This window comes from Hyposmocoma kahamanoa, unplaced genomic scaffold (genome assembly GCF_003589595.1).
Source record: "Hyposmocoma kahamanoa isolate Upper Pololo Valley unplaced genomic scaffold, ASM358959v1 81368, whole genome shotgun sequence".
Taxonomy (NCBI): domain Eukaryota; kingdom Metazoa; phylum Arthropoda; class Insecta; order Lepidoptera; family Cosmopterigidae; genus Hyposmocoma; species Hyposmocoma kahamanoa.
The window spans coordinates 1-11042 of record NW_020654095.1 but is presented as its reverse complement, the minus strand read 5'-3'; the positions used below and the strand labels follow the sequence as shown (position 1 = coordinate 11042).

Sequence of the window (11042 nt, the reverse complement as noted above, 5' to 3'; positions counted from 1 at the left end):
AAACTTTTCTCTGAGAGATACCCGAGAGCCTAGACGGTACACAGAACAGTTTAACCATAATATTTTCCGTGATAATTACGGTCTGTGATGTGTGAATTACACACATTGATAATCCGAAAACACTCGTAAAATGTTGTTAAATGTGGAATCGTGTGTAAATATTTACCAAAAGACTTATTGGAATAATCTTGTATTCCCAGAACACATAAGGACAAAACAAGATTCAACACTTCAACTACTATTATTTATTCACAAAATATTTAGGTATTAAAAACTGGCGCCAATGTTTATTTAGCTTTGGACGTGCGGAAATGACGGGTTATCGGTAAGTATATAAGAGATGTAGACACTTTGCATGATATTTACATCTCGACAGAGTTTCGTGAAGTACATATTTTAACACTACAATATGAAGTTCGCAGCGGTAAGTAATTTTTTTTGTTTAAAGTAAATTCCAGTGTTTTCGATTTTAGTTTAGGGTACAAACATGTTGTTGTTAATAAATTGCCATGTTACGTCCATTGGGAGTGGAAGGTTTTTGTAATGCTCATGATACTTTCTTCTTTCATTTGTGTGAAGAATTGAAGCGACATCGAAAAGTGTCAGTTTGAACATGTGAACTTACCAAAATCCTAGCTTTAAAATGAAGAGTTGGGTACTCTCCTCACGATGTTTACCTTTACAGTCCAATTTATCTTTTTATCCATAATTATGTGATCCTAATAACGTATTGTCTGCCTCACTTTTCTTCACATTCCTTCGATAAATTTGTGGTGTTATGCAAAGAATCCGTTTATTTCCTCTACTGTTCTCCTAGTTCAAAAATTTGGTGCAGTTTGTATGCAAAATGACTCGAGAGATAAAAAATTTAGACTATATAATTAACAAACAGAACACAAATATGCAGTTATCTTTCATATGACCTTATTTTATAATAATTAATTTTAGTCAGATAAGTTTATTTAAGTTAGTTTGTTTAAAAAAATGTATTAGCTTTATGTATTGATAGAGCAAATGGTCATCGTAAGATGAACTACGTCATCTGGTCGCGTTGCCTCACTTGTTTGAACATCCTCTGTGGGTGTTTTAATGCGGTGTAAGATGTCGTAGGTAATCCTACGGTAGTGCCTCTGTGTGTAAAATCTTTATAGTGGGTACGTTCTTAGAGATCAATCTTGAATGAATTGGTACACAAAACGAATATTGACAATGAGATCAAAATTGAGTAAATATTTAACAATAAAACAGTGGGAAGTCCTTGACAAGGTCAGACAGACAATGTGCAAAATCGATTGTGTACGATTGTACAATTGTTACGAAAATTGTTTGCGATATTTATAACATTTTGTGTGCCTATTCGTACTTGGAATTCTTTCGAAGAGTACCAAATTTTTTCGGCGACCTCATAGTATAATAAGAGAAGAAGTGCAGCTCCTGCCTGTTCGGCGCATCATGCCTACACGTTGCTCGGAGCTTAGGGTTGTCACATTATTATTTTAGTTTTACCTTCAGATTCCGAAACATAATTTGAATATATTAAAGTATTCATCACAGATGCTACATTGAAATAATCTTTGTCAAATTCAGTACTTAATTATTGATATTATATTATAACAGCATCGGGGATTACTATCTCGATTATGGAAGTATTATTTATAAATAAAAAAAAATATAATTTTGACACAGCAAAATCAAAGATCTGCAACAAGCACATAGAAACATTAAATTTTAATTAAAAATTAACATTAGAAGAAATTCGTAACGTCCACCAGTTCGTTCCGTGGCTTAGTTGGCATAACCGCTGGCACGGTTTGCTAGAAGACCGACCGGATTGAAGGAATTTTTTGTAAGTGTTAGTGTTTTTGCATTATATATTTGTGAATGTGGGCTATAGTAAACTTCTAAAGGCTAAAAAGACTAAAGGTGTAGGTAATTGATTAAAAGTAAACAAACTTGAGCCGTCACTTGCAAGCAAATCAAACGTAGTTGTAATGGGTTCGGGTTAACAATATTTAGTAGTGAGTTTCATGGATCACATTACTTACTGCCTTACTCTTTAATTTGGTCGCATATAATACTTCGAACTCCGGGATTTTTAGCTTGTTTGTCCACAGATTACTTAATAGTTTCTATGTAACAGATATATCACTCTCATAAAAATCGAAAATACCTATGCTGTATAATAGCCTACTAAATCTAAGTAATGACACCAGGCGTTCAGTACCTGTCTGAGCGCTTGCACTGTCGGCAATACACTTAGCGGTAGGCACGTACCGCATAACCTCGAGCGATTGACGGGGCCCTGGTTTATCATAGGAAAGTTGTGATATATGAAACATCTTTGGATATGATACGGATATGTGACATATCTTTATTTAAATATTTAATCTATGCCGTTTAGATTTAAGTATTTAGTAGAATATTATAAATAGGTAGTTCTAAATGTTGTCTATTATAGTGGTTGCATACTGCGACTTTTCCTAAATCCCAGGTGTAGCAATGCGATCGCGCGTTTGTATCGATGCGGTCGCGGTTTTGCATCGCGTTTGTATCTCTGCTTAAAGTCGTGCGCGTGTGTAAAGGTAGACGATAAGGGACTGTATCGCTACTGCATCGCGTTTGCGCAGTCGCCGTGTGTAAAGCTGAAAATATTATCATATTATATATTTAGAACTATTTTTAAAAAATCTTTATAATTTTGCAATAAGTAACTACGTAATGCGTCATAAAATTCCTTATTGCATTTTGTTTACAAATACCTGAACCTTTATAGTATAGGATAGACGAGGATGACCTAGTATTAGTTACTTTGATCAAATAAAGGTATGTTCCACATCGAATAAGAAGGTCATAATAAAAGCTTTGCAAAGGTGTTTCGTATTTAATGTAACAAGAGTCTAACGGTTAAATAAATGATAGAGAATATGGATTTACAATATCAATTAAAAAAAAAAATAATTTACCTATATAATACAATTTATATATTGCAGCACGTATATATTTAATTTGCAAGATTTTTAGATACGACATAAACTTTTCGATGCGATTGTACTTTTTTAATGTGTACATATTGTACTTTATTCTGTTAAAGACATTGACTTACAATTATATGGACATAGGATCCGCGCTAAAAAGTGTCCGAACTTGTAAGGCGTTAAAATCGGATACAGAGCGTCAAACTCCGCTTTAGTCTTCATTTGTTCGACTGACAGCGCGATACTGCGATGACATTACAATTTAAATTCAACGTTTTAGCTTTTTCATATTCCTTTACATGTCACTACGTTTAAATAGGTTGACTTGGGACATTTTTTTCGTGGTTTTGTATTAGACCCGTCGTCCATTTATTTGTAAGTCAATGGTTAAAGACAACAGAATAACAGTTAATCAGAGCATATTACAATTATTTTTTATAATAAGAATAATTTGAACATTTAATCAACTTCAAAATACAAGGTGTTTTTTTATGGTAAGTACACATTTATTGACCTCCATATAACCTGATGGAAAGGTCGACAAGGTCAACGACGGAACTTGAATTGATTTGAAGTTTTATAGCATTCAATATACAAATCTAAAAGACAGTACGCTGTTTAAATGTGGAAGCGTAAAGCTTAGTGGGAATTCTGGGTATACATAGCCAACATCTAGTCCCACGGTAACATAATACTTGACGAATTTTTGTGATTTTTTTAACTGTTTTTAGTAATTTAGATGAGAAGGTTTTGGTATATCAAACTATATGGTATCATTTCAGATGTTTCTACTATTCTTCGTGGCTGCAGCCATGGCCATGCCAGAGCCGCAACGTAATAACAGTAAGCATAAGTTTTTTTTTAGATTTAGCTCTTTTGTGAGGAGAACAAGGAAGATATTAACTTTAATTTCTCATGTTAATGACCCACATTGATCCAGGGTGGGAGACTATAATCTGACCAGAGCACTGTCGTCGTCAAAAGCCGCTGAACTGTTGCATTTTTTCTTATCATAATTACAAAAAAATTTATACCGCTTTTGTCAAAAACTCAAAGCTGACAATATAAAGCTAATAAAATTCATATTTGTTCAGGACAATATCAATTAAATGCAGTTAGTATTATTAAATTTGTGATAACAATAACGCTCATAGCCCCGCACTAGGGAAACCCTGTATCGAGGGATGCCATGGACACACACATAGATAACCATAAATTACAGCTGAACTCACGAGAGAAAATTATGTAAGCCGTACAAATATTTCTCCCGGCCCGGGACTCAAATCCGGGACGTCTGAGTGGCAGATCGGCGTGGTATGGGATCTGATTGTAGGTTGACATAATTGTGTGTTACTAGCGCCATATTTAGCATTTTTAAATACACATTTAGAGACTTACTCTTGGTCACCTAGCCATGAAGCGAATGTGACATCGAAACTCGAAGCTACGGCTGTTGTAAATAAATGCCGTAATTTAAACTCTGACGTACGGTTTTAAGGTACTGTTGTAGTGGCAGGCGGGGTACTGGTGGTTTCACCTTACGACAGGTTTATTATGTTGTATGATGAATTGATAATAATCGTGTATATTACAGTACTTATTACAAACTTCAAAAATTATGCTATATTGATCTTAAAATAAAAACTTGGGAAATTATAGAATTTTAAATTTTTATTAAATTGATATTAAATTTTTTTTTGTGAAATTATTCCAATAGTTTGTTATAATTATTAATGCAAAGATCGAACACTCAGAAAAAAATTTCTTCGATCCGCCCGGATTCGAACCGACGTCTTCTAGCTTACCATGCCAGACGCTATACCAACTAAGACGCGGAACGAATCAGCGGTCTTCACGAATTCTTTCTACGAGCTTGCGTCGTGTTTTTGAGAAATCTTTGAAAGATTTATCACCCAGTTAGTACCTTTACAGCTACTAGTCCTGGCGAGAGATGTCGCTATTCGCTGTATTTTAAATTTTTATTGAATTGATATTTAATTTTATTTTTTGACATGCCGTACATAAACTGTTATGATGAATGTATTTTTTTTGTTTCAGTTCATTACAAGGTCAATGGCGGTAAGCATAGATAATTATTTATAATTATTATTATATTACAATGAGAAATGTAACAGTTATAAATAGATATATAATATTATGCCAAACAACCACACTAATTACATGGTCTCAAACTGGGAAATTCTCCGTGCAATTGCAATGTAATACTCTGGATATTGCCCAGAACACCCAGCAAGTGATAATGACGTAACTCTCGGTGCTGAACCATTCAAATCATAGAATTCAAAGTCCAATATTCAATAGCATTTTAAACCGACTTACAAAAAAGAGGAGATTCTCAAATCAACTGTTTTTTTTTGGATGTATGTTACGCGATAACTCATTTATGAACCGATTTTGATGATTCTTTTTTGTTGGGAAGAGGGTACCTCAGTATTGGTTTCATTTAAATTTAAAGAAAATATTCCACCTCTAAAGATGGCAGACTAGGCGATAAATCCGGTTTCGAGCACTTTCCGGTTACCGATTTCAATATAACTTGGCAAATAGATGTAGTTCCACGAACTTTTGAGATTGCTTTTTTTAGTGCTCTGTACTGAGATTGTTCAATTTCCACGTTTACAAAAATACGGGCATGTACCAAAAATTTAATTAGCAGTTTTTTCCACCCTGTATATTTAATGCTTGTTTAACTAACGGTAAAGGAAAGAAAAATATCGTGACGAAACTTGCTTAAAGGAGAATGTTAACTTGTAGAATAGAGGTCCCCAGACGTTGCGGACTATGGGTTAAACCTTTCCCACCCTCATGTGCTCAGTAGAGACATGTCTATGATACAATGAAGGTGTATACTAATTAGACAAATTTTATGTTCTTTCAGTCAATGTGGTCGACGGTCCTCCTACCTCCCGTCCGCGTAAGTATCTATAAACATACTAGTATACCTTTTTTAACAACTTAAAGATAAAAGATTTAACAGAGGGTATATTATAGTTGTAAATAGCAAGTGGGAGCCCTGTTTCTATAAGGGGTAGCAGTAGATTTTTACGTACGAATGTTTGGCGGACACACTTTAGTCCGTATTAATAAATACGTCTCAACAGACCTTACCTAAGTCAAGTGATTTTTTTGACACCAAGTGTTTAGTTTTTAGTAGCAACGGAGTTCCTTGTGAAAGAAGTCTAGGGAAGGGAAGTACTGCTGCCTTACCTATTTCTGCCGCCAAGCAGTAATTAAGCATTACTGCATTTTGGTTTTGAAGGGTAAGGTGCTTGTGAAGTTAAAGGCACACTGGCAGTGCGCAGTGGCAGTGTCCCTCAGATTTTAGTGATTTAAAGCGCTGAGTGGCAATACAACTGTTATGGACAGGTGTGTCGCTTTCCACCAGGCACACAACTTGTTCGTCCCGTCACTTGATATCATAAAAAAATGTTTAATATGATAAATGCGAAAGAAACTCTGTGTGTTCCATTTTCAAGTTTAAACTGGTTTAAACCATTGAACCAAAATTGATGAATTTTGGTATAGAGCAGGGGTTCCCACACTTATTTTGTCTATTGTCCCCTTTGAGAATAACTTATTTTTTAGCGCCCATATTTTTTCACCTACTTAAAAACCACTATAACTTCAAATTAAATTAATTATTGTGAGCTATATTAGACATTAAACATTCATTCTAAACGAGACTTTTACTGTAACCCGCAAGCGTTAACTTGAGACCTGAGCGCAGTAGGTAGTACACAACGGCGCTCAGGTCTCAAGTTAACTCTTACGGGCTACACCTGCCAATGAGAATGAGTATTGAAACGGAACTTTATAGTATTCAGACAGAGTATCTTTTATTCAAAATAAAACGAACATAATCGATTCTGGTATAAAAACTAATGTGAAGGATGAATCTGAAACTGTTTAATAAGTTTGTTGATATCAGGTTCCAATTTACTCAAGAACAGCCGCAAGTCACCACGTTCGGTAACATGCAAACGATTTCTCTTTTTAGTAAGCAGCGTTGTCACAGCACTAAAACCACGTTCACACAAATATGACGATGGGAATACTATCAAGAATCGTTGAACGACTGACCACAATCCAGGGTACAGTTGCGGTATCGGTTTTTGTATCCAAAATTCTTGGTAGCCATTTTTGATTTTTATTTCCTCGTTCGTTGTCAATTCTATAAGTTCTTCTTCCAGCTGAAGTGATATTGCTGTGTTGACATTTGAAAACGGATCCAACACCCAGTCTGGTATTTCCAAGTTGAAAATGTCCAAAATGTATCGTTCGGTGAAGTCAATGTGGAGGTTTTCCAAATGTTGGCAGTAGGCAAACAAGTCGTCGTTACTGCAGGATACTGATAAATTCGGAAAATTGTGAAACTGCCCATATTCTTCTTGTGAAGAAGCAGTTTGGCTGCAAAAGCAGCAACGACATTTTTTAATTAAATTTAGTTCATCGCCTTGCAGTTGGAGATTCATGTCGTTGAACAATTTATACAGGTCTGTCATGTAAGCTATATCATTCTTTGATGTAATGAGCTTGTTGTGCAATTCTGTATCTTTAGTTTCCAAGAACTCCATCACAGAGTCAAACAGGTTGTAAAATCGAGTCAGACAATTGCCTCTTGATAGCCAACGAGCTTCAGTATGAAACAACAAACGGTTGAAATCTTCGTCATTAGTAACACAAAGCTGATGAAATAATCTATCATTCAAAGAGCTGTTACGGATTTTATTGACTGCTTTGATGACATATTATATTGCCGTGATTGAAATAGTCGTTCACTTAAATTTCTAACAACCAAATGTTGTCTATGACTAACGCAATGTACAGCAAGGGCATCTGGAATTTTATTTTTTAAGTACGCTATGAAGCCTTTAAGGCACCTTGTCACAGCCGGAGCGCCATCCGTAGCAACTGATATAATATTTTTCAAGGGAATCTCTTTCTCATCACAAAACTTTTCTAATGTATTGAATATGGTTTCGCCCTTTGTACCGGTCTCTAAATTTCTAGCAAACAATAGTTCTTCACATATTTTGTCATCTTTAATAAACCTCACGTAAGACAGCAACAATGCTTCATTAGTTGGTAAAGTGGACTCATCAAGCTGAATTGAGAATTGACTAGTCCTCAGATGATTGCACAATGATTCTTCAATGTTTTCATTCATTTCTTCAATTCGTCTTTGCACAGAATAATTACTCAAAGGAATTTTTCGGTTAATATCTGCGGCCGGTTTATGAAGCACAGTAGCTATTATTTCCTTTATTGTTGGAAAAATTAACTCTTCTCCGATGTTGTGTGGTTTGCCTTTTTTAGCAATTAACAAAGAGATACTGTACGAAGCTCAAGGTCCGTCGTCATCTTGCTTAGCAGCCGCCGAAAAGAATTTTGCTACACTTTGCTGAGTATTATGCTTCTTCTCTAGGTCTTGAAAATATGCTACATTCTTGTCTTTCTTATCTGGATGCATTTTATTCAAATGATCTTGCAGTCTTAAAGGCTTCATTGCTTCATTCGAAAATGTTTTTAGACATAGAAGGCACAAAGGCGAAGACGGGTTTGTGGGATTTTCAATGAATCCGAATTTAATTTATTCCGCACAGTACCTATTGCCGTCCCTTCTTTTTTACTTCCGACATTGTTTCGTTTTGAAATACGTAAGTTAGTGTTGAACTTAAGTACTGCTTATCTAGTACGCGCGAAACCGCAAATGAAAATAAAATAAATATTACGTTGTTTATATAGGATTGCATAAGCAGCACGCACCTTCAGGAATAAGACAAACATGCATAAACTCGTTTATCTCATTCGACGCTCAATCGTACTCAACAAGTAAGAACAAGTATTCTATGAACCAGCCGATTGATACAGGAATGCACAAATCGGGTTATTTAACAAAAACTTGTTAAAACATGATTGCCCGCGGTCTACTATCTACGAAAATTACCTATCTAGTTTCGTAATACTAATAACTATTAAAATACGAAACTGTGTCTGTTGCCTTATTATTTGTTTGTTTGTGTCTACTTTTATTTCGAAACGGAGCGACCGATTGACATGATTTTTATTTTATTTATTCAATAAAACAGGACAGAAATATGAACTACACGGAGAGAATATCGAACGGAGTTAGTTTGAGCAATCTCTTAATTAATATTAGTTGATGTTCATAAGCTGTAGTCGGGAGTCGAGAGCTCAGTCGGTATCTAAGGGTCGTATTCTAGAACTTTACTCAATGCTAGTCAGGATTGCACTGGAAACACAAGCACTGGAAATACGACCCTAATGGCAGGGACTTGAGTATGATTTTCAGTGCTCACTGCAATACTCAAGTCCTGACTTGAGTATTGAGTAATGTTCTGGAATACGACCCTAAGAGTCTTCCTAGATGAAATTTCAAATCTCTTCCTAAGCCACTACACAACGCCCCCATTTTTTTTCTGGGTCTCTTACCGACCCCCTTTAGGCCTGCAGCGCCCACAAGGGGGCGTTATCGCCCACTTTGGGAAAGGCTGGTAGATAGAGGTAGATGAGGAGAAGGTGAGTAAGTAGTACAGTAGGCTACTCGAAATACTTTCGACGTAGACCATGCTACTTTATCTGTAGTCAACGTGAAAAGCAACACTGGAAGAGGATGACCATGAAGAAAGTTTTTCGTGAATTATGAACTTTAAACTTTCCTGCCTTTTTTTATAAAATGCGCGCTAGATAACCACAGACAATATATAACTTTAAAAGATTTCTTTGTTTAAATTTAGCTAGTGGCAAAAACGGTAAAGAGCCAGGACGAACAAATAATGCGCTTAGTGGTAAGCGACACGCCTACCTGTAACATTCGTAGTGACCCTCTGAGGTTTAAGCCGCAAAGACTTAAGGGTCACTGCCACTGTATCCGTCACCCAGAGATATAAAATTTTCCAAAGAACCGCAACGCAGTTATTACCGCAACCATAATGTGAGCATTAATGCTCACAATACATAGAAATATTTTTGTACGACGAATGAGCGGTATACAGGAACAATTAGTTAAGTTTATGTTATACTGGAATGTTTTGGTTTTTAATACTTTTAAATGTAATAAATACAATAAATAAAAATAATAAATAATAAATACGGCAAAGCTGCAGAAATAGGTATGGTGGTAGTTCTTTCCTAGACGAAACCCTTACACAACTTTATACGGTACATATAAACTACATTTTAATTTGAAATCATTAATATGTATTTTTGTTTCAACAGCAAACCAAGGAAGCGTAGTTGACCCAGGCAAGTATCTGTTTATCGATAATAATAAATAAAAGTCGTACCGTAGTAAGAAATCTGCATTTATTCATAATTAACAAGCATTTTGATATGATTTTTATAGTTAATCCATTACTCGTGTTTAAGTAATGAATAACTTGCTCTCTACTTATTCACTACTTACTATTATAGACTAGTTACTATATTTATTTTTAATTTTATTTTCAGGTTTCTACCAGCCCGTCTACAAACCTGGTGAGTTCAATTACAATAAATTAATACCATTTCTTAAATTAAATGAAGTTTATAGTTGTTTAAATTTGTCTTAGTCAATTACGCTCAAATGGTTGAATAAGTTTGGCCCGAAATAATGTACTTTTTAGTATGGTATTTCTAAATTCCGAGGGGGAATCAGAACGCAGGCAGAAGCTGGTGAAAGAATAAAAATCTCTTCTCTATTGGACCAACAATCCTTAAAGAATCGGCTTCGATGTTCATATATCAATAGAAATAAAAAAAAGATTTTTTAAGTCATGCTACTAAGGCGATGCTCGTACAACACGTCTCCACTATGACGTAAATTTATCTCTGTTACAGGCCTACTGAGTCGGTTCCTGAGGTAGCTGCGAGCTGCGGGAGGAGTGAGGCTTTACGTATCAGTTATGTCGCGCTGCACACGGGATAATGTCAACAAGATTTTTATGACGATATTCAATAGCAAATTAATTGAAAAAAGTGCCTACCAAATTACTCAATTGTTGTCATTGACTTACAATTATATGGACGTCGGGTCCGCGCTAAAAA

At 35.4% G+C, this 11042-nt stretch overlaps 1 long non-coding RNA gene across 1 annotated transcript; it reads left to right on the top strand.

Moving 5' to 3' along the window:
• Nucleotides 1-328: 328 nt before the first annotated feature.
• LOC113234207 lies at nt 329-10263 on the top strand. Its single transcript, XR_003310777.1, has 5 exons — nt 329-424; nt 3758-3818; nt 5034-5054; nt 5875-5910; nt 10236-10263. It is a non-coding gene; the product is annotated as an uncharacterized LOC113234207 (long non-coding RNA).
• The last annotated feature ends 779 nt before the right edge of the window (nt 10264-11042 follow it).